This window comes from Carya illinoinensis, chromosome 11 (genome assembly GCF_018687715.1).
Source record: "Carya illinoinensis cultivar Pawnee chromosome 11, C.illinoinensisPawnee_v1, whole genome shotgun sequence".
Taxonomy (NCBI): domain Eukaryota; kingdom Viridiplantae; phylum Streptophyta; class Magnoliopsida; order Fagales; family Juglandaceae; genus Carya; species Carya illinoinensis.
The window spans coordinates 15148285-15172059 of record NC_056762.1 but is presented as its reverse complement, the minus strand read 5'-3'; the positions used below and the strand labels follow the sequence as shown (position 1 = coordinate 15172059).

The window sequence follows — 23775 nt, the reverse complement described above, 5'->3', positions numbered from 1 at the left end:
AACAATGACAGATCTTCATTATTGAAAAGTAATAACTATTCATTATTTAAAAATCTATAAACAAATGCACAAAAACTAGTGTTCGGATAGAAAAAAGCGACAAAACTAGGAACGTACGTGTCAGATTGGAGGATAGGAAAAAAGGTTGAAAATGATGCTGCCAATTGCATACATGGCAAAAGATCCTCCACTATGTAAATGTCGCTGCCAAACCGGGCCCAGTACTTGATAAATATTGGCAAAAGAAACGCCCAGTCCACTATGTAAAAGTCGCTGCCAAACCGGGCCCAGTACTTGATAAATATTGGCGTTTTAGGGTGGGTTTGGGTGTTGAGAAGTGTTAAGGAGAGTTGTGAATAGTAATAAAAAGTAGGTAAAAAGTAATAATAAAGTAATGAATAGTAATAAAAAGTAGGTAAAAAGTAATGAATAGTAAAAAAAGTAGGTAAAAAGTAATAATAAAGTAATGAATAGTAGTGAGAAGTGTTGAGAAGTGTTGAAGATACTTCAACACCCAAACACAGCCTAACGCCCTCCACTATGTTAAAATCGCTGCCAAACCGTGCCCCGGCACCCGGGCCTAGTACTTGATAAATATTTGCGTTTTAAACGCCCTCCACTATGTTAAAATCGCTGCCAAACCGTGCCCCGGGCCTAGTACTTGATAAATATTGGCGTTTTAAACGCCCCCCACCATGTTAAAATCGCTGCCAAACCGGGCCCCGGGCCTAGTACTTGATAAATATTGGCGTTTGAAAAGCCATCTACTGCGTAATACTTTTGATTCTCATCATCATTCCACAGGGTGATTTGTTTTGTCCGGTAGGGAGCAACCCCTTACCCTCTCAACTTTACGATTTATTTGATCTTTCCAGAATTTTACTTCATCTGTACGTTTTCAGCAATAATTTTCAACCGTAACTCTATATTCTCGTTTCCTAAACGTTTCTTTCTCTAAAAACTTTACGATTTATTTGATCTTTCCAGAATTTTACTTCATCTGTACGTTTTCAGCAATAATTTTCAACCATAACTCTCTATATTCTCGTTTCCTATACGTTTCTTTCGGTACACATTTCTGTCACCGCGCTGCAGACGGCTGAGGCTACTCTCTCTCTCTCTCTCTCTCTCGGCGCGTATTTTCCAAGCAATAGCCCTAGATTTCTCTCTTCTCAAATACCTGTTTATCTGAGGTCAGTGCTTCGGTTCTTGTATTAGATCAGGCACTCTTTATCTCCTTGTCCACCTCTATTTTTGCGAAATATTTCTCATTTTTTCCCCTGATTGCCAAACTCAGCCTACGATTTGTGCGTTTCTGATTTGTTTTGGAAGATCGTTAGGTATTTGACTTTTGTTCTTGTATTCGGCTTTATGAATTTTCAGCAGAGTAATTTTATAACTGTTTCTCGCTAGGGTCAGCTGGAAAATTTTTGTTTTTGCTTATGATGTGTTTATAGATCAGCTTGTATGCTTTTCTTTGAGATGCTGTGGTATGTCAGTTTCGGCATCGGATATAGCTGTGGTTTTGACTCATGGTAATTTTTATTAGATGTGAGAGTTGTCGTTTGGTGAAAATAGTGATCGCAGGTTTTATTGTTTGGTTTCTGGCTACTTGTTTGATTGCTATATACTTTCTTACTGAATGCTTTATTTGATTTTGGGAGAACCTAGTTACGAATTCAATTATTGAAGAGGTTTGTTGAATCTTGTTTTGTTTAAATATACGATGACAAGGATAAACTTCTGCGATTAAAATGATTGGTTTTTCTAGACTTAATCCTTTTTTTTTTTTTTTTTTTGTAAATTTGATACCTGATTTTCAAAAGTAGTCCTCAAAGTAACCACTAGGGGTGTGTCCGGTTCGGTCCGGTCCCGTTTTGGACAAAATTTAGGACTGAGCCGGTAAGCACCGATTTTGCATTTTTCAAAACCGATTACGTACCGGTTACTCTCCTAAACCGGTACTCCAATTTTGCCGGTTTCCGGTCTGGTTTTCCGATTTTAATATACTATATCATATATATAATATATGATGTAGTATATTATAGTAGATAAAACTATAGTGATAATATATTCCAGTATATTATAATATATATTATAATTGTATTATAGACTATACTAATATATTATTATATATAATTGGAACATCCCTACCCCAAAAGTATGATTTTTTTTTTATTATTATTAGTATAATTATTATTATCATCATCATCATTAGATATGTTTTTAGAGGGGATATTGTTTTGAATCAGGACTCTTTCACACTCCAAAACCAGTATCCTTTCAGTATTCGTAATCTAGTAGGATTGGGATCCTTTCACCCTTCACGCATCAATCCTCTCAGTTTACTTTTCCTTATAGTGATCCAATTAGTTTCCTAGGTGCATAGTTTCTCAATCGGAAATTAACTCCAACTTAAAACTCTAGCCTAGTCTCCTAATCACACACGTACTTCTTTTTTCCCTCTCTATAAAACCCGCAAGACCCTCAGAAACAAAAAAACAGAAAACATTATACACACTAGCCCAACGTAACAGCCTTTGCAAACCGAGAAAACCACTCCCACAGCCAACCGAGACACTTAACTCGCTGGAAAAAGCCACAGAAATTGCCGACCAGCCCAACCCTGACGAACCCACAGATTTCCGGTAAGCCCATGTCAGAATCTTCCCTCCCCCTCCACTGTTTTCGGTTTTACAGCTTTTCTCTCTAACTCTCTCACTCTCTCTTGGGTCGCACCACCATCTCGAGGAGTCCAGTGGTGTTGCCAACCACTCCCAGCCACCATAGAGCCGCCGTCAAACTCGACCAAGATCCACATCGTAGTGGGTCTCCTTCCTCTCTTGGTGAGTTGCCTTTCCATTGCATGATTCTCCTCTGCAGTAGCTGTTTCTTCCCTTTTTACTTGCTTTGTTTATGTCTTTCCCAAAAATACCCATGCCCATTAGGATGTTTTCCCTTAATGCCCCTGAAAACCCCTTGTTTTGTAGACTTTCGTAAGCATGTTTTACTCCATAATATGTTAAAGGGTGACACGGACCTAAGCGTGTTCATCACAAGTTATGATAAGCAATGCCATAGACTCAAGCGTGGTTAACCTTATGTCAAGTGAAACATGGACTCAAGCATGTTTCACTCCATGTTTTGACAAGTTATGGGGTACCACAGACTCAGCGTGGTTCACCATAAATAAGTGAAAGACAAGATAAACAAGTAATTTATGCATTCACGATATATGTTTACTATGATTATGTATGCTTCCGCTCATGTTGATAATGAATAGAGATGCTATGAGAATATGTGAATGATATATGTTTGTTTGAAGAGTCTTTCAAAAATTAAGTCTAAGCTAAGTTATATTTTACGGTATGATGTGCTATTTATTGAGTATTCGACTCATCTTTGTTTTTATTTTTTTTTTTCTGTTTTCTCCTTTGTTTAACTGTCACAGATGATGATTGTGAGGATGTAATGTAATACCCAGCTAAGGCCATGAGGATAGATTTGAAACCCCATACTTATTTTTCAGACGATGCCGTTTAAGTGAGTAACTTCCCATCAGTTTTTCTTCTTCTCCTTTCTGAGATTTTTCCCCCCATTTCCGCCTCAATGATTTCTTTTCCCTCACTTTCACATTTCAGCAGTTACCTTATCTCTTTTTATTTTTTATTTTTTTTTTGAGTTAACTTCCTATTGTTTTATTTCACCCGTACTCAACTCTTCTCTAACGAAATTCTGGAAATTTTGCTTCTCCATGCCGTGCAACCCCCATTATATCTAGGCTTTTGCAAATTAATTCTTTTCCTCTCTCTGGTAAGTCTCTCTTTTTGTCTCTCTCTCTCTTTTTTTTTTCCCTTCCTCTCTCTTTGAATTTCAAAATCTATTATTTTCTCTTGGTGTTCATCTTGCTACCAGAAAATTTCAGTATTCGACTTTAAGCATATTTACCTCTTTTTATTTTTTATTTTTACTTATTTTTTTTTATCCTTGCCCATTTTTTTTTTTTGCTTAGCCGTACGATATCCTCATTATTGCAAATTTTCTCATTGCCATCAATATCCCAGATTAGCTAGTGAACCAAGGTAAGCCCACATTACTCTCTTCTTCTCCTTTGTTCATCACTTAGAAAAAGGGGGCCTTTATGTGATTTTTTTAAGTTTAGTTATTTTAATTATTTATGTTAAAGTGTGGTGTTTTGGGTTGATGTGCGGCAAATGGAGTTGATTGGTGGCTGCTTGGAGTGGTTTATTGACTGTGTGTGAAATGTGTGTTTGAGCTGGTCGTATTGGATGTGCTATGAGTGGCGTAGATGCCTGGGATTGAAGTGTTGGATGATTAAAAGTATATGGTGGTTGTGCTGAACTTTTATATTGAAGGTTGGAGTTTTCGTGGTTGTTTGAGTTAGGTTTTTAGACGCAGGAGTTGCCGTTGTTGGCTTTGGAGATATATTTATTGTTGGTTTGGTGGTGGTAAGAGGTAGCTTTATGGGTTGAGTTTGACTGTTGGGAGGAAATTTTAGTGGCTGTGTTGGGGTTTAAATGCTAATGGTTTGAGAAGGGGACTGCTTGGGTTTAATTTTATGAGAGATATTGAGTTAAAAATGGGCTGTTTTGGATTATTACTCAATAAATAGTAGCTTACTGGATTGTTTTTTTAAATGTTGGGTATATGTTTTGTTTAGGTGGTGTTACTGCTAGAGTTCTGACTCAAGGCGTAGATATTACACGGAAGTCAGGTAAGTGGAGTTCCTATGCTAGCTTTGCACAAAAAGAAATGAAATGAGGTCGGCTTTGAAAATATGCATGTTTGTTTCTTTTAAAAGAAATCTGAAAACAACCTCAGATGTTTGTTCTACATATACATAAATTTTATATATGAGGAAGTATTTTATGTCATGACTAGTGTGAACATGAGCTAATTTTGTGCATTTTGTTTTCTGAATTGAGAAAAGAGCGAATACGAGATTTTTGAAAAATGTTGCTTTGATTCAATAAAAATGTTTTGATTCATGAGATCTAAAAGTTCTGCTGTGATTGAAAGATGTTTTGATTCTGTTGATTTCCAACATGTGAAATGATTTGAAACTGTTCAGTACTTGGTTTTGATATGATAAGTTTCTGATTTTGCATCTGAATACGATCTGTTTCTGATGATTTCTGTTCTGTTTTTGTTAAGGCCCAACCATGGGTATAATGGTGGTTTATAATCCTATCACGGGGGTGAAACATGTAATACGACCTAGCCACGGGTATAATGGTGGTTTATAATCCTACCACGGGGATGAAATATGGTATACGGCCCAGCCACGGGTATAATGGTGGTTTATAACCCTGCAACAAAGGTTAAACATGGTATTTGTCCTGATGTGATGCTATGAGATGATATGAATATGATGTGTCAGATTGGATATGCCAAAGGATTTTGTGTTTAGGAAAATTTTATATTCTAAAAATTTTCGCTCTAATGTTTTGTAACAAGATTTGTTTCTGTATTCTGAAGGAAAATGTTTTGTTATGTATTCTGAACGTTATAAATTCTCGTGTTTACATTCTAGTATAGTTTCTTTGCTTACTGAGTTATTAATAACTTGCCCCTTACCTCCATACCATTTTTCAAATGACTTTGATGATGCAACTGAGGAGTAATAGAGTATGTGACAGGATTAGTTGAGGGTAGTGGTTGAGTACCTTGGAGTACGAGTGCTGTTGGAAGATTTATTTATTAAGTAATCTGATTTTAGTATGTTCAGTTGATTATGGAGATTTATGTATTATTTCAGTTCATTATGTTAATAGAGACATGTGGAGTAGTTGATTTATTTTATTTGGATTTATGATATTGAGGAGTCGATGGATTGATATGTGTAATTAATTATATTAGAGAAATTTTATGTTTGGTTTTGGAGGCTTTGCAAATATATTTTGGATATGAAAGATATGTTAGAAATTTGTTGAAGTGATTATCAGGTTATTAGAGGTAACTCTCCGAATCTCCAGGATCGGGGCGTTACAGTTGGTATTAGAGACAGGTTAGAGGTTCTGCAGACAATACACATAGGAGGTTTTGAATATCTGTGGGTTTAGGAAGTAAATCCAGATTTGAGGTGTAGAAATTAGAAAAGTAGGAGATGATCCTGTTGGTAATTAAGGTTTTGGGGATAGGATTGAAGGATTTGGGTTCCATGAATCGTAGTCTGCGAGTTCTGATTATGCACCAAGACTATTATGTTAAAATGTTAGGGCATTGATTGTTAAAGGTTGCGCAGATAAAAAAAAAGAAAAACAGAGGAATCGATTGGAGGAAGAAGAGAATAATGAAATGCTAAAAGTGTGAATAACTGAATTGTATTCCGTAGTGATCATTTGTGTACAAACGTGTATTGCTATTTATAGCTTACAAACCAAAATGCTAAAATGAATAAAAGAATGAATTTACAGCTCATTTTATCGTAACAGAAAATTATTCTTCATCTTGCCATTCTGTTTTTATTGGGAGGAACCATAGGTATTTCCTTCAGTCCAATTCCATCTTGTGATTTCATCATCCCCCCGCAAGATGGAGAGTAAATGTTGATTACTCCCATCTTGGATAGTAGTCTAGAGAATGTGGGTGAATGAAGTGGTTTTGTAAGTAAATCTGCCAATTGGTTTGATGAAGGAACATGTGCAGTGGAGATTTGTCCAGCCGAAACTTTGTCTCGAACTAGATGACAATCTAGTTCAATGTGTTTCGTACGTTCATGAAACACGGGATTGGCAGCTATGTGCAATGCAGCCAAATTGTCACAATATAATGTTGCGGGTCCAGAAATGGTGATGCCGAAATCATTCAGTAGAGATCGCAGCCATGTGAGCTCACATACTACAGCAGCCATGGCCCTATATTCAGATTCGGCGGACGAACGAGAAACCGTGTTCTGCTTCTTGGATTTCCAGGCAACAAGAGACTTACCAAGGAAGACGCAAAATCCAGTGGTTGATCGCCGTGTATCTGGGCAATTTGCCCAATTGGCATCTGAGTAAGACACGAGTTGAAGCTGAGATGAGCTGGAAAAAAAAATTCCTTGGCCTGGTGTGCTTTTAACGTACCGAAGGACTTTGATTACGGCATCATAGTGAGGTACTCGTGGACACTCCATGAATTGACTTAATAAATTTACACTATAATTGAGGTCTGGACGTATGTTTGTGAGGTAAAGTAGTTTGCCTACTAATCTGAAGGTGTTCTCCTTCATCCTTTTGAAGCTTGAGATTAGGTTCCATTGGAAGGGGAGAAGGTTTGGCTGCAAGTAACCCATTCTCAGATAAGATGTCCAAGGCATATTTACGTTGACAAATTTGAATTCCAGCCCTTGAGCGTGCAACTTCCATGCCGAGAAAATACTTCAGTGGCCCAAGTGTTTTGATTTTGAATTTGGTGGATAGGAACTGCTTGACTGCATCGCTGGAATCAGTGTTTGAGCTCATTAAAATAATGTCGTCAACGTAGACGGGGAGAGCAACATACGAAGCCGCTGTTTGTTTAATAAACAGGCTGTAATCCGCTTTGGATTGCACAAATCTGAATTCAGCAAGTGATGAAGAGAGCTTAGTATTCCATTGCCGAGAAGCTTGACGTAAACCATAGATGCTCTTTTGTAATCTGCAGACTTTGTTTGTGTGGGAGGAGGAAAGACCAGGCGGCAACTTCATATATAATTCTTCATCAAGTTTCCCGTATAGAAACGCATTATTTACGTCCAATTGTTGCAAGTCCTAGCCCTTTATGGCAGCTATAGCAAGTAAACATCGGATTGAAGTCATTTTGGCAATGGGAGAGAAAGTGTCATGAAAGTCAATGCCCTCTCGTTGGGTAAAACCTTTTGCCACCAATCGGGCCTTGGCACGTTCAATTGATCCGTCAGCTTTGAACTTGTATCGATAAATCCATTTGCAGTCGATGGGCTTCTTGCCGGGAGGTAGATTGACGATGGACCATGTCTCATTGAGCTCAAGTGTAGTCAGCTCTTGCTCCATTGCCTCACGCCAGATGGATTCTTTGACTGCTTGAGAGTATGTTTGGGGCTCGGTGTTTATGGACAATGATGAGGTGAAAGCATGAAATGATGGGGATAGAGAATGATATGACAAAACAGAAGATAATGGATAATGAATTTTCGAACCTGCAGTGTTGGAAGATTCAGCAACTTTCAGCTTGGATGTTGACTGTAGTGGAGGTAGTGCATTGCAATGAAAATCTCTAAGGTAGGCAGGAGCATTACGTCTTCTAGTTGAGCGACGAGGTGGGGGTGGGGGAGTGTTGGTTGATTGGGTGATTTGTGTAGGTGAGGATGAGTCTACGTTGGGTTGTTCTAGAGGTGGTGAAGGAATGGGTTCGACGTAAGCTGGTGGATTTGGGTGGGGAATTGAATTGGGAGGATTAAGGGGGTTCAGATCAGAGTGAGGAAAATTAGGAAATGAGTTGGGGTCATTTGGGTTTTTAAGAGGGAATATGTGCTCATGGAAGACCACATCTCGTGATAAAAATATTTGGTTTTTGGTGATGTCGAGAAGCTTGTAACCTTTGACCCCATATGGATATCCAAGGAAAAGGCATTTTCGTGCTCTGGGGTCGAATTTAGATCGAGTATGGCTGAGAGTAGATGCATAACATAAACACTCGAATGTTCTAAGATGGGAGTAGGATGGTTTTTTGTTGTAAAGGAGTTCAAATGGTGACTTGTGATGTAGGTTTGGGGTGGGTGTTCTATTTATCAAATAGACAGCAGTAGTGATGAAGTCAGTCCAATATTTCATTGGAAGTCCTGACTGGAATTTCAAGGCTTTGGCCACGTTAAGTATGTGCTGGTGTTTACGCTCGGCTAATGCATTTTGTTGAGGCGTTGCAACACATGTATGTTGATGCAACACTCCTTTTGACTGATAAAAGCAAGGCATGTTGAATTCGGCACCATTGTCTGATCGGATTGTTTTTATTTGGCTGTCAAATTGAGTGGAAACAATGGAAAAAAATTTTTGGAGTGAAGTACGTGCTTCGGATTTGGTTTGTAGTAAATAGACCCATGTGCAGCGAGTATATTGGTCTACAATAGTAAGAAAATATTTGATGCCATTATAAGATTGGACTTGATTGGGGCCCCAAATATCAACTGCTATGAGGTCAAATGGTTTTGAAACCATGGTTTCCGAATGAGGAAAGGGCAGTTTATGTTGTTTTGCAAGGGGACAGATTTCACATGGGATGGTCGAAGAATTTGTAGGTTTAGAATTTCCTTGGTGCATATCATTCAAAATATATTGTGTCATTGAACTGTGGTCGAATCTATAATGCCAAAGTGTAAATTCATCCAACTTGGAGACATTTGTGGTATTAACGTAACTGAAATTCAATGCAGGAAAAAATGAATGTAACGCAGTGGGGTTCGGTTTGGAAGGCTGTAGGTGGTAGAGTCCATCATGCACTGTCCCCACGCCAATCGTCATCCAAGAGGAAAGGTCCTGAAAGTAGCAAGAATTGGAGAAAAATATTAGACAGCAATTGGAAGAAGATGTAATGGATTTGGCCGAAATTAAGTTGAATGAAAAATCAGGGACGCATAGAACATTTTTGAGAATCAAATGGTGAGAAATATGCACGTCACCATCGTGAGTAGCTGCTGTGGTTGAACCATTAGGAAGTCTGATGGTGTGTGACACTGTGTGGACATTATGTGTAAAGAAGTGGGGGCTACAGATCATGTGATCCGTAGCTCCCGTGTCTATTATCCAAGAGGCAGCAGCATGGGTGATGTGACTGGATGTGTGTGTGGAATTGCAAGATAAAATACCAGAGGTAGGTGATTGAGATGCCGAAATGGCAGTGCGAACGTGATTGGCAGCAGGTGCGTTAGTGGAAGAGTTGGAGGACTGTAGTAAGGCAAGGAGATGGCTGTACTGCTCCTGAGTAATAGGTGGTCCATTGCCAATTTGTTCCTGCTCAAGAGAAGAGTGATTAGCATATGATTTAAGTTTGGCATTATTTTTGTGTCCGGGAGGAAATCCATTGAGTTTGTAGCACTTCTCTTTGGTGTATCCCGGTATACGGCAATGAGAACAAACAGGTAAGTTTGGATTTGCTTTAAAGCATCTCTCCAATGAATGTCCCCAAATATTGCAATGAGTGCAAAATAATCGATCTCGACGAGCAGATGGTGAACTGCGATTGTCTGGTCCCTTGGCAGCCATTGCAACAGGCACTGGTGAGGAGTGGAGTTGTCTACGTCTTTCTTCTTGTTGAACAACGGATAAAACTCGATTTAGAGCAGGAAGAGTGTCATTGAGCAGAATTTGAGCTCGTACCGAATCATACGAGTCATTTAGTCCCATGAGGAACTGCATAACTTTGCTTCGATGAGTGTAATCCATGAGTGTCTTCATTGCTCCACACGTACACGATGGCATAGGCTCATATATTTCAAGTTCATCCCAAAAACTTTTAAGCTTATTGTAATATTGACTTACCGAATCAGCATCTTGTGTGAGTGAGGAAATGGATTTGGTGAGTTGAAAGATTCTGGGAGCGTTTTGAATGGAGAATCGTTCCCGAAGGTCATTCCATACACTGGTGGCAGTTTCTGCATGTGCGATGCTTTCAGTTTATTTTTGCCATCAATAAATCCAAGTTTATTTTTGATATTAAGTGCCCTGCGCATGGTTCTTGCCCAAGTTACATAGTTTTCAGTAGTGAGCAAATCTGGAACCAAGGGAGAAGAAGCTCCTTCTCCAGGCTGTATGTAATAGGGATTGGCGGGATGGTGGGGATTGGTCACAGGATTGGTAGTCATATCGAAAGCGAGGTTTTCTGTGTTTGAAGATGTTTTGGTCATGGCTCTGATACCATGTTAAAGGTTGCGCAGATAAAAAAAAAGAAAAACAGAGGAATCGATTGGAGGAAGAAGAGAATAATGAAATGCTAAAAGTGTGAATAACTGAATTGTATTCCGTAGTGATCATTTGTGTACAAACGTGTATTGCTATTTATAGCTTACAAACCAAAATGCTAAAATGAATAAAAGAATGAATTTACAGCTCATGTTATCGTAACAGAAAATTATTCTTCATCTTGCCATTCTGTTTTATCGGGAGGAACCGTAGGCATTTCCTTCAGTCCAATTCCATCTTGTGATTTCATCATTGATTTTAATGAAACTCGAGTTTTCTTTTGAGGTTTGTTTTGATTATTATGTATGTATTTAAACTATGTTTTCATATATATATATATATATATATTTATCATATTATTTTACTTACTTTTTTTTTAACGTCTTACTAATTTTAAGATTTCAGGATGGCTGCTCGTCATCGAGTAAGAAATCTTGATGACTTGAACGAAAACAACTAGAGGGGCTGCACATTTGATGAATTTAATTGTACTCATCCGCCCACATTTGATGGAAGGGGCGACCCAAATGCAGCTAAGAATTGGATCCAGGACATTGAAGAGATATTCAGTGTTGTGGAGTGCATTGATCATCAGAAAGTACGGTTTGCAGCTTTTAAGTTAATCAGAGAAGCAAAAAGATGGTGGAACTCTGAGAAAGCCATCAGAGAAGCCGATGGGACTAGAGTAATGAGTTGGCCTCACTTTAAGCAAAATTTCTTCGATCGCTTCTTCCCTAGAGCAGACCAGGAAGCTAGGGCCCGACAGTTCGCGAACTTGGTGCAAGGGACCATGACAGTGCATCAGTATGCTGCAAAATTTGCAGAGTTGAGGAGAAGAAAACCCGGAAGTTTGAAGAGGGTTTAAATTACAGGATCTATGAACGGGTCATGGTTTTACAAATCCAGAACTTTTCAGACTTAGTGCATAAGGCTATGTTGGTGGAGCAAAATCTCAAGAGGGGTGCTGAGCTGCAAAAGCAGAGGAAGAGAGCCGCCCCACAAGGATCCTCAAGCATTAATCAAGGACAACGGAAGAAAAGAAATGAGGGAGATAGCTCCATTCAGAGGGGAAATCAATTGAATAACATCTGCAAGTTCTGTAATCGTGTGCATGTTTGGGAGTGCAGAAAGGAGGTGGGGTCATGTTTCCGTTGTGAGAACGCTGATCATTTAATTAGAGATTGTCCATTGCTTTCGGAGGTCAACAAGAGGCCCAACATACCTCAAAGCTCTAGGCTAATAAATTAGAGTAACAACCAGGGCAGATTGGTACCGGCATGAGTTTTCGCTTTGACACTTGGGGAAACGGAGGACAAGAATGATGTAATCACAGGTATATTCTTAACTCCTTTCCTCTTTTGAAGGCTAATTTTGTTGTTAAATATTTAGGATTACCCATTTAAATATCTCTATGGATTATATTGGGGTAATTATAGGAATTATCCCCCTTTTCTTTAACAAAGCTACTGTTTTGTTTGATTCTGGGGCTACTTACTCTTTTATTTCATTGGAGCATGCCAAGTTTTGTCCTGGTGAAGCAGAAAAGATGGATTATAATTTACTTGTCTCAACCCATGTGGGAGTTTCAGTGACTTGTAGCAAGATTCTGCATGGGTGTCCAGTAGTAATTAGTGGGAGAGAAATGCCAGCTAACCTGATAGTTTTCCCTATGACTGGGTTTGATGTGATATTGGGAATGGATTGGTTAGCTTCTGTTTATGCCAGTATTGATTGTTTTAAGAAGGAGGTGGTGTTCAAACCTCCAGAGGGAGAAGAGTTTCGGTTTTTGGGATCTAGAGTACATGCCCTCCCACCAGTTTTATTAGCTGTCCAGGTTGGTAAGTTAATATGTGATGGATGTCAAGGATATATGACCTACGTGGTGGATGAACCAAATCAAGAATTGAAGTTAGATGACATCCATATAGTGAATTAATATCTGGAAGTTTTTCCTGAAGATTTGTCGGGGTTACCACTGGATCGAGAAGTAGAGTTTGCTATTGAATTAGCCCTAGTTACAATACCTCTTTCCAAAGCCACTTACCGGATGGCACCATCTGAATTAGCAAACTCAAAGAACAGTTGTAAGACTCATTGGACAAAGGTTTCAATATATTATCTTGCCAATATATATATATATATATTTGAGAATTAAGCATTGATGTTTATATATATGTGTCATATTTCAATTATGGAGGCTTCACCTATTGGGACTCCAGAAATGGATCAGGATGCCGCAATTTCGTCCCATACACCGAGATCTAGATCCACTTCCAGAGCACAAACTTCGTGTGCAAGTAGTCGTTTCCCATTCCCAGTAGACATTGAAGATGAGGATGCATTTAATGAGGAGATGGCTATTGGGGACGAGCTAGATGTACCACCTCCATCTGTGAGGCCACCACGATCAAATAAAAAAGGTCGTGGACATGGGATCATTTCACTAAGGTTGATGGTAATCCTAAGGAACCGCAGGCGAGATGCAACCACTGTGGTTTACATGTTGGATGCCATTCAAAGAAGTAAGACACCTCTTATTTGATATCACATCTTAATGGTTGCTAGAGGTACAAGATGTCGAAGGGATTGTCGGCCAAAGATCAGACCAAGCTTAATTACAAAACTTCTACGGCCACTGATGGTACACAACTTAAGAAAATAGTCATCCCTCAGTACAGTGATAAGATTTTGAGGGATGTACTTGCAGAGATGATAATTGAAGATGAAATGCCTTTTACTACATTCGACAAAAGAGGGTTTCAAAAGTTTGTCAAGCTGCTTGAGCCACGATTTCTATTGCCATCACGATATATAGTGATGCGAGATTGTATGAAGAGGCATGCAAAAGATAAGGCTAAGATGAGAAAGATGTTTGTTACCACTGGCCTAAGAGTTTCATTTATGACTGACACATGGAAATCCATATAGAACATTTTCTACATGTGTATCATAGCACACTACATTGACAGCAAATGGAATTTGAAAAAACGGATTATTGGATTCAAAGAAATCGTTGATCATAAGGCTGCATCCATTGGGGCGGAGATGGATGATTTTTTGAAGTATTGAAGAATTTAGAAAGTTTTATGTATTACAGTTGACAATGCCAGTGCTAATGATGTTGCAATTGAATGGTTCAAGCAAAATACGAGGGTGAAAGATGATGTCATTTGGTGCCACGAGTTTATCCATATTCAATGTACTGCTCATATAGTCAACTTTATTGTTACTGAGGGGTTAAAAGAGGTTGGCGATTCCATTACAAAAGTCCACAACATTGTGCGGTATGTGAGGCTTCCCTTCCAAGGCTCAAAAAGTTCAGGGCAATAGAAGAACAGCTTGGACTTTCATGTTCTACGACGCTGTGCTTGGATGTTCCGACTCGATGGAACTCTACATACATAATGTTGGATGTGGCACAAAAGTATCAAAAAGTGTTTGAGCGGATGGAGGTCGAGGATGGGGGCCTTAAGTATGCTTTGTTGGAGCTTGTAGAAAAGGGGCTCGGTCTACTGAACACACATGATTGGACGAGAGTAGGATACTTTGTCACATTTTTGCAGATTTGTTATGAAATTACTATGCGGATATCTGGATCTGCATATATGACTGCAAACTTGTGGTTCAGTGAGATCTTGGCGCTACACCACCACTTGGAAGAAGGTTGTGAGGACTCTAGTGGACTGTTATCTAGTATGGCTTAGAGGATGCTGACCAAATATGAAAAATATTGGGGGCAAGTTGAGAAGATAAATAGATTACTCTTTATGGCTATTATTCTTGACCTCCGAGTCAAGATGGCCGTGATAGAATTTTAGGCAAATTCTGTCCTTGGGGCAATGAAGGCTGTGTCGTTTATTACAACGCTTAAAACTGATCTTAATGACTTATACAACCACTACAAAAATAGTGGCCAGCCTTTATTCGTAATGGGTACCTCACACTCGATTTTGACACCTCCTTCCGATAACCTTAGCCCAGATGGAGCATTGCATCTACAATTCCATCGAGGTTACAACATTATGAGTGAGTATCATCAACTTGTTGCATCGAGGAATATTATGCAGTGTACTTTTGAGGTTGAACGGTATTTTATAGAACAGAAATGATTTGTGCAGTCGGGAAATGCAGTCGGCTTGCAGTCGGCTGTAAAAAAAAAATTAATACAGGACCTATATGAAAAAAAAAATTATTTTTATAACTTTTTATAATTCATGTAGGTCCCCCTGAATATAAAACAATTTTTTTATAATTTTTTTTTATTTATTCCGTACAGCCGACTGCACGCCGACTGCATTTCCCGACTGTACGTAGCAAAACCCTTTATAGAATAGGTCGAGGCACTTAGTGCTGTATTTCAGATATTAACTTGGTGGAAGGCTAATTCCACCAAGTATCCAATCATTTCTCGTATTGCCCGAGATGTGCTAGCCATTCCTATCATTACAGTTGCATCTGACTCAGCGTTTAGCATTGAAGGTTGAGTGTTGGATGTTTTTTGGATTTCATCGTCACCGTCAACCGTGGAGGCCTCGTTTGCACACAAAACTGGATTAGTTATACGCTCCTTGGACTAGATAGTATTGGCATTAATGCTAAGAGTTATAGACTTGAATCTGGTATTCTCATTTTACTTATATTTTTATTATTAAAGTTTATTGCAATAATTATATAAGTATTTCAATGATTATTTAATTCTTTTTATGATTTCATAAATCTATTTAATTTATACTTTTTATGATTTCATAGAAATAATGGTGAACCCTAGCATAATTGCCGATGACTAATGGAGTATGGATAAGGATAAGTTGATAACGCCAAGGGAACCCCCTTTAATCTTTTATTGGTTATTAATGGTAATTAAACTCTCCTTTTACCATGTTCAATTGTCTTTCTCAATTTTGGTTCCTTTTATTGATTGATGACCTTTTATCTTAATTTCATGTATGACAAACGATCAAGCACAGTGCTGTAGATGATGTTTTACATTTTAGTTTAATTAATATGTTTCTTCTTATGGACTGTTTGAAATGGACAGTTTTTCTACTATCAATGTTTTGAACCATCGTATAGAACTTTTTGAATGATGTATTTATATTAATTATATTATTTTATGTATTTGTTTAATTTTTTATTTAGGGTTTTGATTGGGTCCATTTTAAAGTCGGAATTCCGATCGGATTTCGGAATTCCAACCTCCATCGAAACTCCAAATTCAATTCGGAGTCGGAATAGTATTTGGACTCCGACTAAAGTCGGAGTCGGAAGGCACTATTCCGACTCAGTCGGAGTCGGAGCACAGGTCTGTTATTGTGCATGTGGATCATGGTATGGGATTTTACATATATTTTCTTTGTTCTTGTAACCTGACCAAAATATTGGGCTTGTGCCATATTCATGGCTACTAAAACACATTAATCGGTCTTGACAAGAGAGACATATGGATGGTTTAAGCTTCTAATTAAAGCTGGGTTTTTTTCACAGGATTTCTCTCTGTTTTTTCTATTTTTATTTTATTTTTTATATTTTTGGGTCTATTAGACTCGTTCTAGTTGTGCTCATTTCATCATATTAACAATGGTTAATATAACGTGCTATCCTTGTTTATCTGTCATTATATTTCATCTTTAGTTGGTTTGATGCAAGTCTTGATGTTCTTATTTGCTTCCTCAACAGGGAAATCTACACGACAGATATCCGTGCTGATGAGGCAGAACGTGGCATCACAATTAAATCTACTGGTATTTCTCTATATTATGAGATGAGTCTCTGAAGAGCTACAGAGGAAGGGAAAGGGAATGAATACCTCTTCAATCTCATTGACTCTCCTGGGCACGTTGGCTTCTCATCTGAGGTTACTGCTGCTCTACGCATTACTGATGGTGCACTTGTGGTCGTTGATTGTGTTGAAGGTGTCTGTCCAAACAGAAACCTTACTTAAACAGGCCTTGAGAGAAAGAATTTGACCTGTCTTGACAGTCAACAAGACGGACAGGTGTTTTCTTGAGCTCCAGGTTGATGGAGAGGAGGCTTACCAAACATTCCAGAGGGTTATTGAGAATGCAAATGTCATCGTGGCCACATATGAAGATCCCCTCCTCGGTGATGTTCAGGTTTATCCTGAGAAGGGGATGGTTGCCTTCTCTGCTGGTTTGCATGGTTGGGCTTTTACTCTGACCAATTTTGCGAAAATGTATGCCTCCAATTTGGAGTGGATGAGGCCAAGATGATGGAACGACTCGGGGGTGAAAACTTCTTTGATCCTGCTACAAGGAAATGGACTGGCAAGAACACTGGGTCTCCTACCTGCAAGCGTGGTTTTGTTCAGTTCTGCTATGAACCTATCAAGCAGATAATCAACATTTGCATGAATGATCAGGACAAGCTGTGGCCAATGTTGTACAAGCTTGGTGTCACCATGAAGTCAGAGGAGAAGGATTTAATGGGAAAGGCATTAATGAAACGTGTCATGCAGACCTGGCTGCCAGCTAGTAGTGCCCTATTGGAAATGATGGTATTTCACCTTCCCTCTCCTGGCACGGCCCAAAAGTATCGTGTTGAGAACTTGTGTGAGGGTCCCCTCGATGACATTTATGCTAATGCTATCAGAAACTGTGATCCCGAGGGCCCTCTAATGCTCTCTGTCTCAAAAATGATTCCTGCATCTGATAAGGGTAGGTTCTTTGCCTTTGGTCGGGTGTTTGCTGGTAAGGTCTCAACTGGGCTGAAAGAATCATGGGTCCCAACTATGTGCCTGGGGAAAAGAAGGACTTGTATGTTAAGACTGCAGAGAACTGTTATTTGGATGGGGAAGAAGCAGGAAATGGTAGAGGACGTGCCTTGCGGTAACAAGGTCGCCTTGGTTGGGTTGGATCAGTATATCACCAAGAATGCTACTTTTACAAATGAGAAGGAAGTTGATGTGCACCCAATCCGTGCCATGAAGTTCTCTGTATCGCCTGTCATGCGTGTGGCTGTTCAAGGCAAGGTTGCATCTGACCTTCCCAAGCTCGTTGAAGGACTGAAACGTTTGGCAAAGTCGGATTCTATGGTTGTCTATTCTATTGAAGAGTCCAGAGAGCACATCCTAGCTGGTTCTGGAGAACACCTTGAGATCTGTTTGAAGGATTTGCAGGATGATTTCATGGGTGGTGCAGACATTATCAAGTCTGATCCTGTTGTATCCTTCCGCGAGACAGTCCTTGAGAAGTCTTCCCGTACTGTGATGAGCAAGTCACCCAGCAAGCACAACTGTTTGTACATGGAAGCACGCCCCTTGGAAGAGGGGCTTGCAGAGGCCATCATCAGGAAGAGGGGCTTGCAGAGGCCATTGATGATGGCCGTATTGGTCCAAGGGATGATCCTAAACTTCGTTCCAAAATCTTGTCTGAGGAGTTTGGTTGGGATAAGGATCTTGCGAAGAAAATTTGGTGTTTTGGCCCGGAGACTACTGGCCTAATATGGCAGTGGATATGTGTAAGGGAGTACAGTAACTGAATGAAATTAAGGATTCTGTTGTGGCCGGGTTTCAGTGGGCTTCTAAGGAGGGTGCCTTGGCTGAAGAAAACATGAGAGGTATATGCTTTGAAGTCTGTGATGTGGTTCTTCATGCCGATGCCATCCACAGAGGTTGTGGTCAGGTCACATTCCAACTGCTAGGAGAGTTATATATGCTTCCCAGCTGACTGCTAAACCCAGGCTTCTTGAACCTGTGTACATGGTGGAGATACAAGCTCCCGAACAGGCACTTGGTGGTGTCTACGGTGTTCTTAACCAGAAACGTGGGCATGAGGAAATCCAGAGGCCTGTTACCCCGCTTTACAACATCAACGCATAGTTTCCTGTCATTGAATCTTTCGGATTCTCAAGTACGTTGAGGGCTGCAACCTCAGGGCAGGCTTTCCCCCAATGTGTCTTCGATCACTGGGGTATGATGTCATCTGATCCCTTGAAATCTGGATCACAGGCAGCGCAGCTTGTAACAGACATTCGCAAGAGGGGAAGGGATTGGAGGAGCAGATGACCCCATTTCGGAGTTCTAAGACAAGCTGCAAATTTCAACGGATCATTATTGATCGAGTCGTTTTACCGGTGAAGCAAGAAGTTACGAACCTGGGTGAGGGATTGATTGCAGGGAATCATCCGTCCACAGCCCTTCTTGCTCTCTCTTTCGCTGTACTTTTACTGACAACTAATGGAATAAGATAATGTTATTATATTCATATACTACATCTAATTAATTTTTTTTTTCATTTTTCTTATAATAAATATATAGTGTATGGATGATAAGGAGAACAACTCAATTAGTTTAACAAGAATAAAATAAAATAAAAAATAATAAAACTAAAAAATAATATTAAAACATGTATATTTTAAGGTTTTTAATAAAAAAATATGATATTTTACAAAAAAAATAAATTAATTAATGTATAGTTTAATGCATAAAAAGTAAATTTTAGGAAATATCTTTAGATAATGATAAATTAGTAAAATATAATATTTTTTAATATGTATATTTTGACTGGACGTCACAATAGTTAATCTATGCATATAGTTAAATTATATTTTAGTTTAAAATCAAATATAAAACATTATATATATACTTGCAGGTATTACGTACGTTTGGATTCTTTTTTTTCCTTGTCTTTTTTCTTTAACCTGTTTGTTTGTTTTTTTCTTCTTACAAATGTAAATAGATATGATATAGAGATGAAAGGTTATAAAGCAGGAAAATTGTTTACTAGCTTTTTCTTTTATCTTTTTTTTTTTCCCATTCTTTTCTTTTTTTAATTTTCTTTTGGGACATGGGAATTATTTTTGTAAGCATTTTGAAATTGCTTTTGTTATTGCATGTTTTATATCACAAAGTGATTAGTAATTAATGTGATTGCAATATATATATATACACATATATGTCGAACGACTCACGTATATAGAAAAATAAAAATATCAACTAGTGCATTTTGATCATATGATCTTTGTGTTTATAAATTAATTCCTATGCTTTACATGCATGTCTTTTAATTAGCAATTAATATTTGTGGTATTAAAAGATTAAGGGGTAAAAATGTAAAAGTAAAAGTTGAGTTTTTTATTGATTTAAAAGTAAGAGCAACTCGGGGGTAAAAATGTAACCATACAATAAAAATAAGAAAATTACTGTTCATGTGTGATAGATACTTGTTATAATAGAATAGATAATAGTTATATGTGTGTATCATGTATGAGTGTATATATATAGAAAAATTGAAAGATTTATAAAATGAATATATATTGAAAAAATCACAAACTTGAGTTGAGACACAAAAACAAAGAAAGAAAAAAAAAAGAATAGATAAATTCTTAGAAATAATGATATTTAAAAAAAAAAAAAGAATGAGGGTACATTTAAAGTTACAAAAAAATTAAAATTATATAAATATATTTTATATTCTAAAATTAGTTAAATACCATATGGATTTAAAATTTATAAAAATATCATCCAAGTAGAAGAAAATTACAAAAATAGTCCGAAATGAAATGGGATCGAAATGCCATTTCCTGCCAGAATGGACCGAAATGAGCTGGAATTTGGAGCGAAACGGAATGAGGTAGTATAGTGTATCGGATACTATACCGAAACGATAAATTTCAGCCATAATTTTTCGGACCTGAAAACACGACCTGTTTGTATGTAAAATCAGAACTGGGGTGAAATTGTACCCCTTGTTGTTTCTAATCGGGTAATACCCGATACTCGTTTTAAACAGAAAACAACAACGTTTATATATTAGTTTGTTCAATCCTAGCTGCAACTCTCTCTCTCTCTCTCTCTCTCTCTCTCTCTCTCTCTCTCTCTCTCTCTCTCTCTCGTCCTCGATGCCCTAGCTCTAGCTCTCCCCTCCCTCTCTCGCTCGATCTTCTCTCGAGTCTCAGAAGGTCAGTTTCTCTCTTGCATCTCTCTCTCTGTCTTACCCTCTCTCGCATCTCACTCACTCTCTCTCTGTCTTACCCTCTCTTGCAACTCTCACTCTCTCTATGTGTCTCACTCTTTGTAGCAACACACAATCCCTCGCAGCTCACTCTACAAGCACCGAGCAACAGATCGAAAGTAACATAAATTATTTCATTTTATTTGCTTTGGTGGGTTAGGGTTAGGGTGGTGGTGGTAAAGGGCCTGTGGCATGGTTTTTTATATCATCGTCACTATTTGAAAAGGCCCAAATTGGTGAAAACCCAACTTGATTCGAAATATATTATGTGTGGTTGCAACTGCTTAATTGTGTTGATGTGTATGTTTCTTTGGATATTTTCATTTCACTTTACAATATCTCTTGCAATGTTCTTTAATTTATATTTGAATATATGGGTTGGGATTTACAATGCCACTGCCAACCATGCCATTTACAATTTTCATCTCTAAAGTAAGAACTTCTAGTAAAATTATGTACAAATTTACAAGAGAGAAAAGAGATGCATTTGTATGTGAATCATCTCTTGGGTCAAAACAAAAAGACTACTTTCTATACATCACGTAGGAAGCTTATAATATCTTCAAACTCCTCTTATGTAGATGTTTAGAATAAACAATTCTCCAATGGGCACAAAAATCATGTAAATTTTTATAGCAAGAATAAAAGGCCAGCCAAACCAACTTAGAACACCAACCACCTTGTCAAGCCATTCAAATGGATCAAAAATAATAATGTTATTGATCTCCCCTTTGTTGTCCTCTTTCCATATTTTCGTGAGATTTCATTTTTCTCCCTTTAGATAGCAGTAAAGAAAACAAGACGTAAGATGGGTATTAATTATTCCCTATTTCTAGTGTTTTGGTCCTCCATATTAATTATTAATTGTTAGTTATTGCAATTTATTAGTTAAATGCATGTTAAAAATCGTTAATCTTTAGCTACTATCATTAGGACCTTCTCCCTTGATCCACCTCACCTGGGACTGGCACCCACCACATTTTATTCCCTCACAAAGATAGCACTTCTGCCACTCTTCTTGTTCTCAAGTACGGAAGCAAAAGCAGAAAATGGTCTATCTCTGCTCTTGATTTCTTTTCTGCCACTCTTCTTATTCTCAATTTTATTGATTTAGGATAGAGATATGGCAGTGTCATGGAACTAGTATTGAAGCTGCATTTTAATTTATTAAACTGCTAAAAGGCAATGTATTTGCTTGCATACATCTGATGCTGGCATTTCTCTAAAACTTTAGTTTGTTGTGAGGAATATGAAACTTTCTTTTGTGTGTGTGTATATATATATATATATATATATATGCTCTTGAACAAGAGGTTAAAAGGCTCCCCAGAGACCCCAATCTGGGCGATGAAGGCATCGAAAGGAGACCCTACAGGTGTATTGCTCCTGACTGATCTCTGGTCCTTGTGAACAAGGCACCGCGGTGAAGGTGACAAATTTTCTGGTGGAGACGTCTTTTACCTCAGGGATTAGTTGAGAACCAAAGCCTTATCTAGGGCAATGAAATTTCTCGGATACATCATCATCAATATATATATATATTAAATACTAATTTGGATGTACATATATATATATTAACTACTCATTTGGATGGTTGAATATGCTTTATATATTTTTAAGGTCATGTTGTTTTCTTCAAATTGGTATTATTTTGTGTTGTTATCATAATTTCATAGCCAGAAAAAAAAAAAATCTTATGCTCTTGCTTTATCTCAAATTGCAGTTGAACCCTTTGGAATCTAGTGCTACTATGCCTTCATTTGGGTCTGAATCAATGTCCAATGTGATTCTCCACCTCCAACTTTGGATAGCTCTCTTTCAACAACTAGTCCTCAAATTCGTCCTCCTATCACAAGAAGATGAGGCAGATAAGATGTATGGCAACACTTTACGAGGATTGAGAATATCGAGGATCCCAATAAGCCCAAAGCCTCATGCGATTATTGTGGTAAGGTTTGGTTATGCTATCCTAAAAAATAAGGTACTTCATCCTTTAATACCATAATCAGACATGTAAAACCTTTAATACTATTGGGGTTGGAAATGGAAATGATAACCCTCAATAAAAAAACGACCACCCATGATACTGTAGTTGTACCGTTGTTGTTTGAGAGAGGGACAAGAAAATGGGGTCTTGGCAGCCATCTGTCTTCCCAAACCTTTACCTGAAGTCCATCGCCAATCCTCCATGACAGGCTTGCCTTTAGTAGTTTTAGGCTAGCTTGCATGCTCCTCCAAGTAAGTGAAGGTCTGCACCCAAATTTTGTATCCAAGATAGAACCTTGTGGAAAGTATTTCTATTTTAGTATGAGGGCAGGTAGGGACTCAAGGCTAGTAAGTACTTTCCAAACTTACTTTGCTAGCAGGGCAAGATTGAAGCTGCCAAAGTTCCTAAACCCCAACCCTCCTTTGACTTGTTTAGTATGCTCCATTTGACCCATTGAATTTTTGAGTGATTGTGACGCCCCCAAATCACCACGCACGGACACGGGAAAATCGAGACGTCCGGGTGGTGACATCACGGGTCACCACCCTATCGACGAGTGCCAAGTGTGTGAAAAAACAACAAATGTGCACGAAGAAACACGCAGCGGATAATGAAAGTCATATAACTAGGTACCAGAATTTTTTTCTTAACTTAATACAAAGCTGATCAAAACATACATAATAAAATATTACAAACTACAAATATAGTTTCAAGCCAAAAACAAAGTATAACTCCAACTCAGAACTCCAGCAGAGCCGCATCCTCGGGCTCAGCCTCTTCCTCCTCCTCAAACTCTGCACCAAAATCTACGGTACCAAAAATGGTGCCGTAGGTAAGTAAAATCCAAACACCACTAAATAAAAACATATTAACTCAAACAACATGCATGAAAGAAAAG

At 38.3% G+C, this 23775-nt stretch overlaps 1 pseudogene; it reads left to right on the top strand.

Moving 5' to 3' along the window:
- Positions 1-829: 829 nt before the first annotated feature.
- LOC122280366 lies at positions 830-19177 on the top strand (annotated as a pseudogene).
- The last annotated feature ends 4598 nt before the right edge of the window (positions 19178-23775 follow it).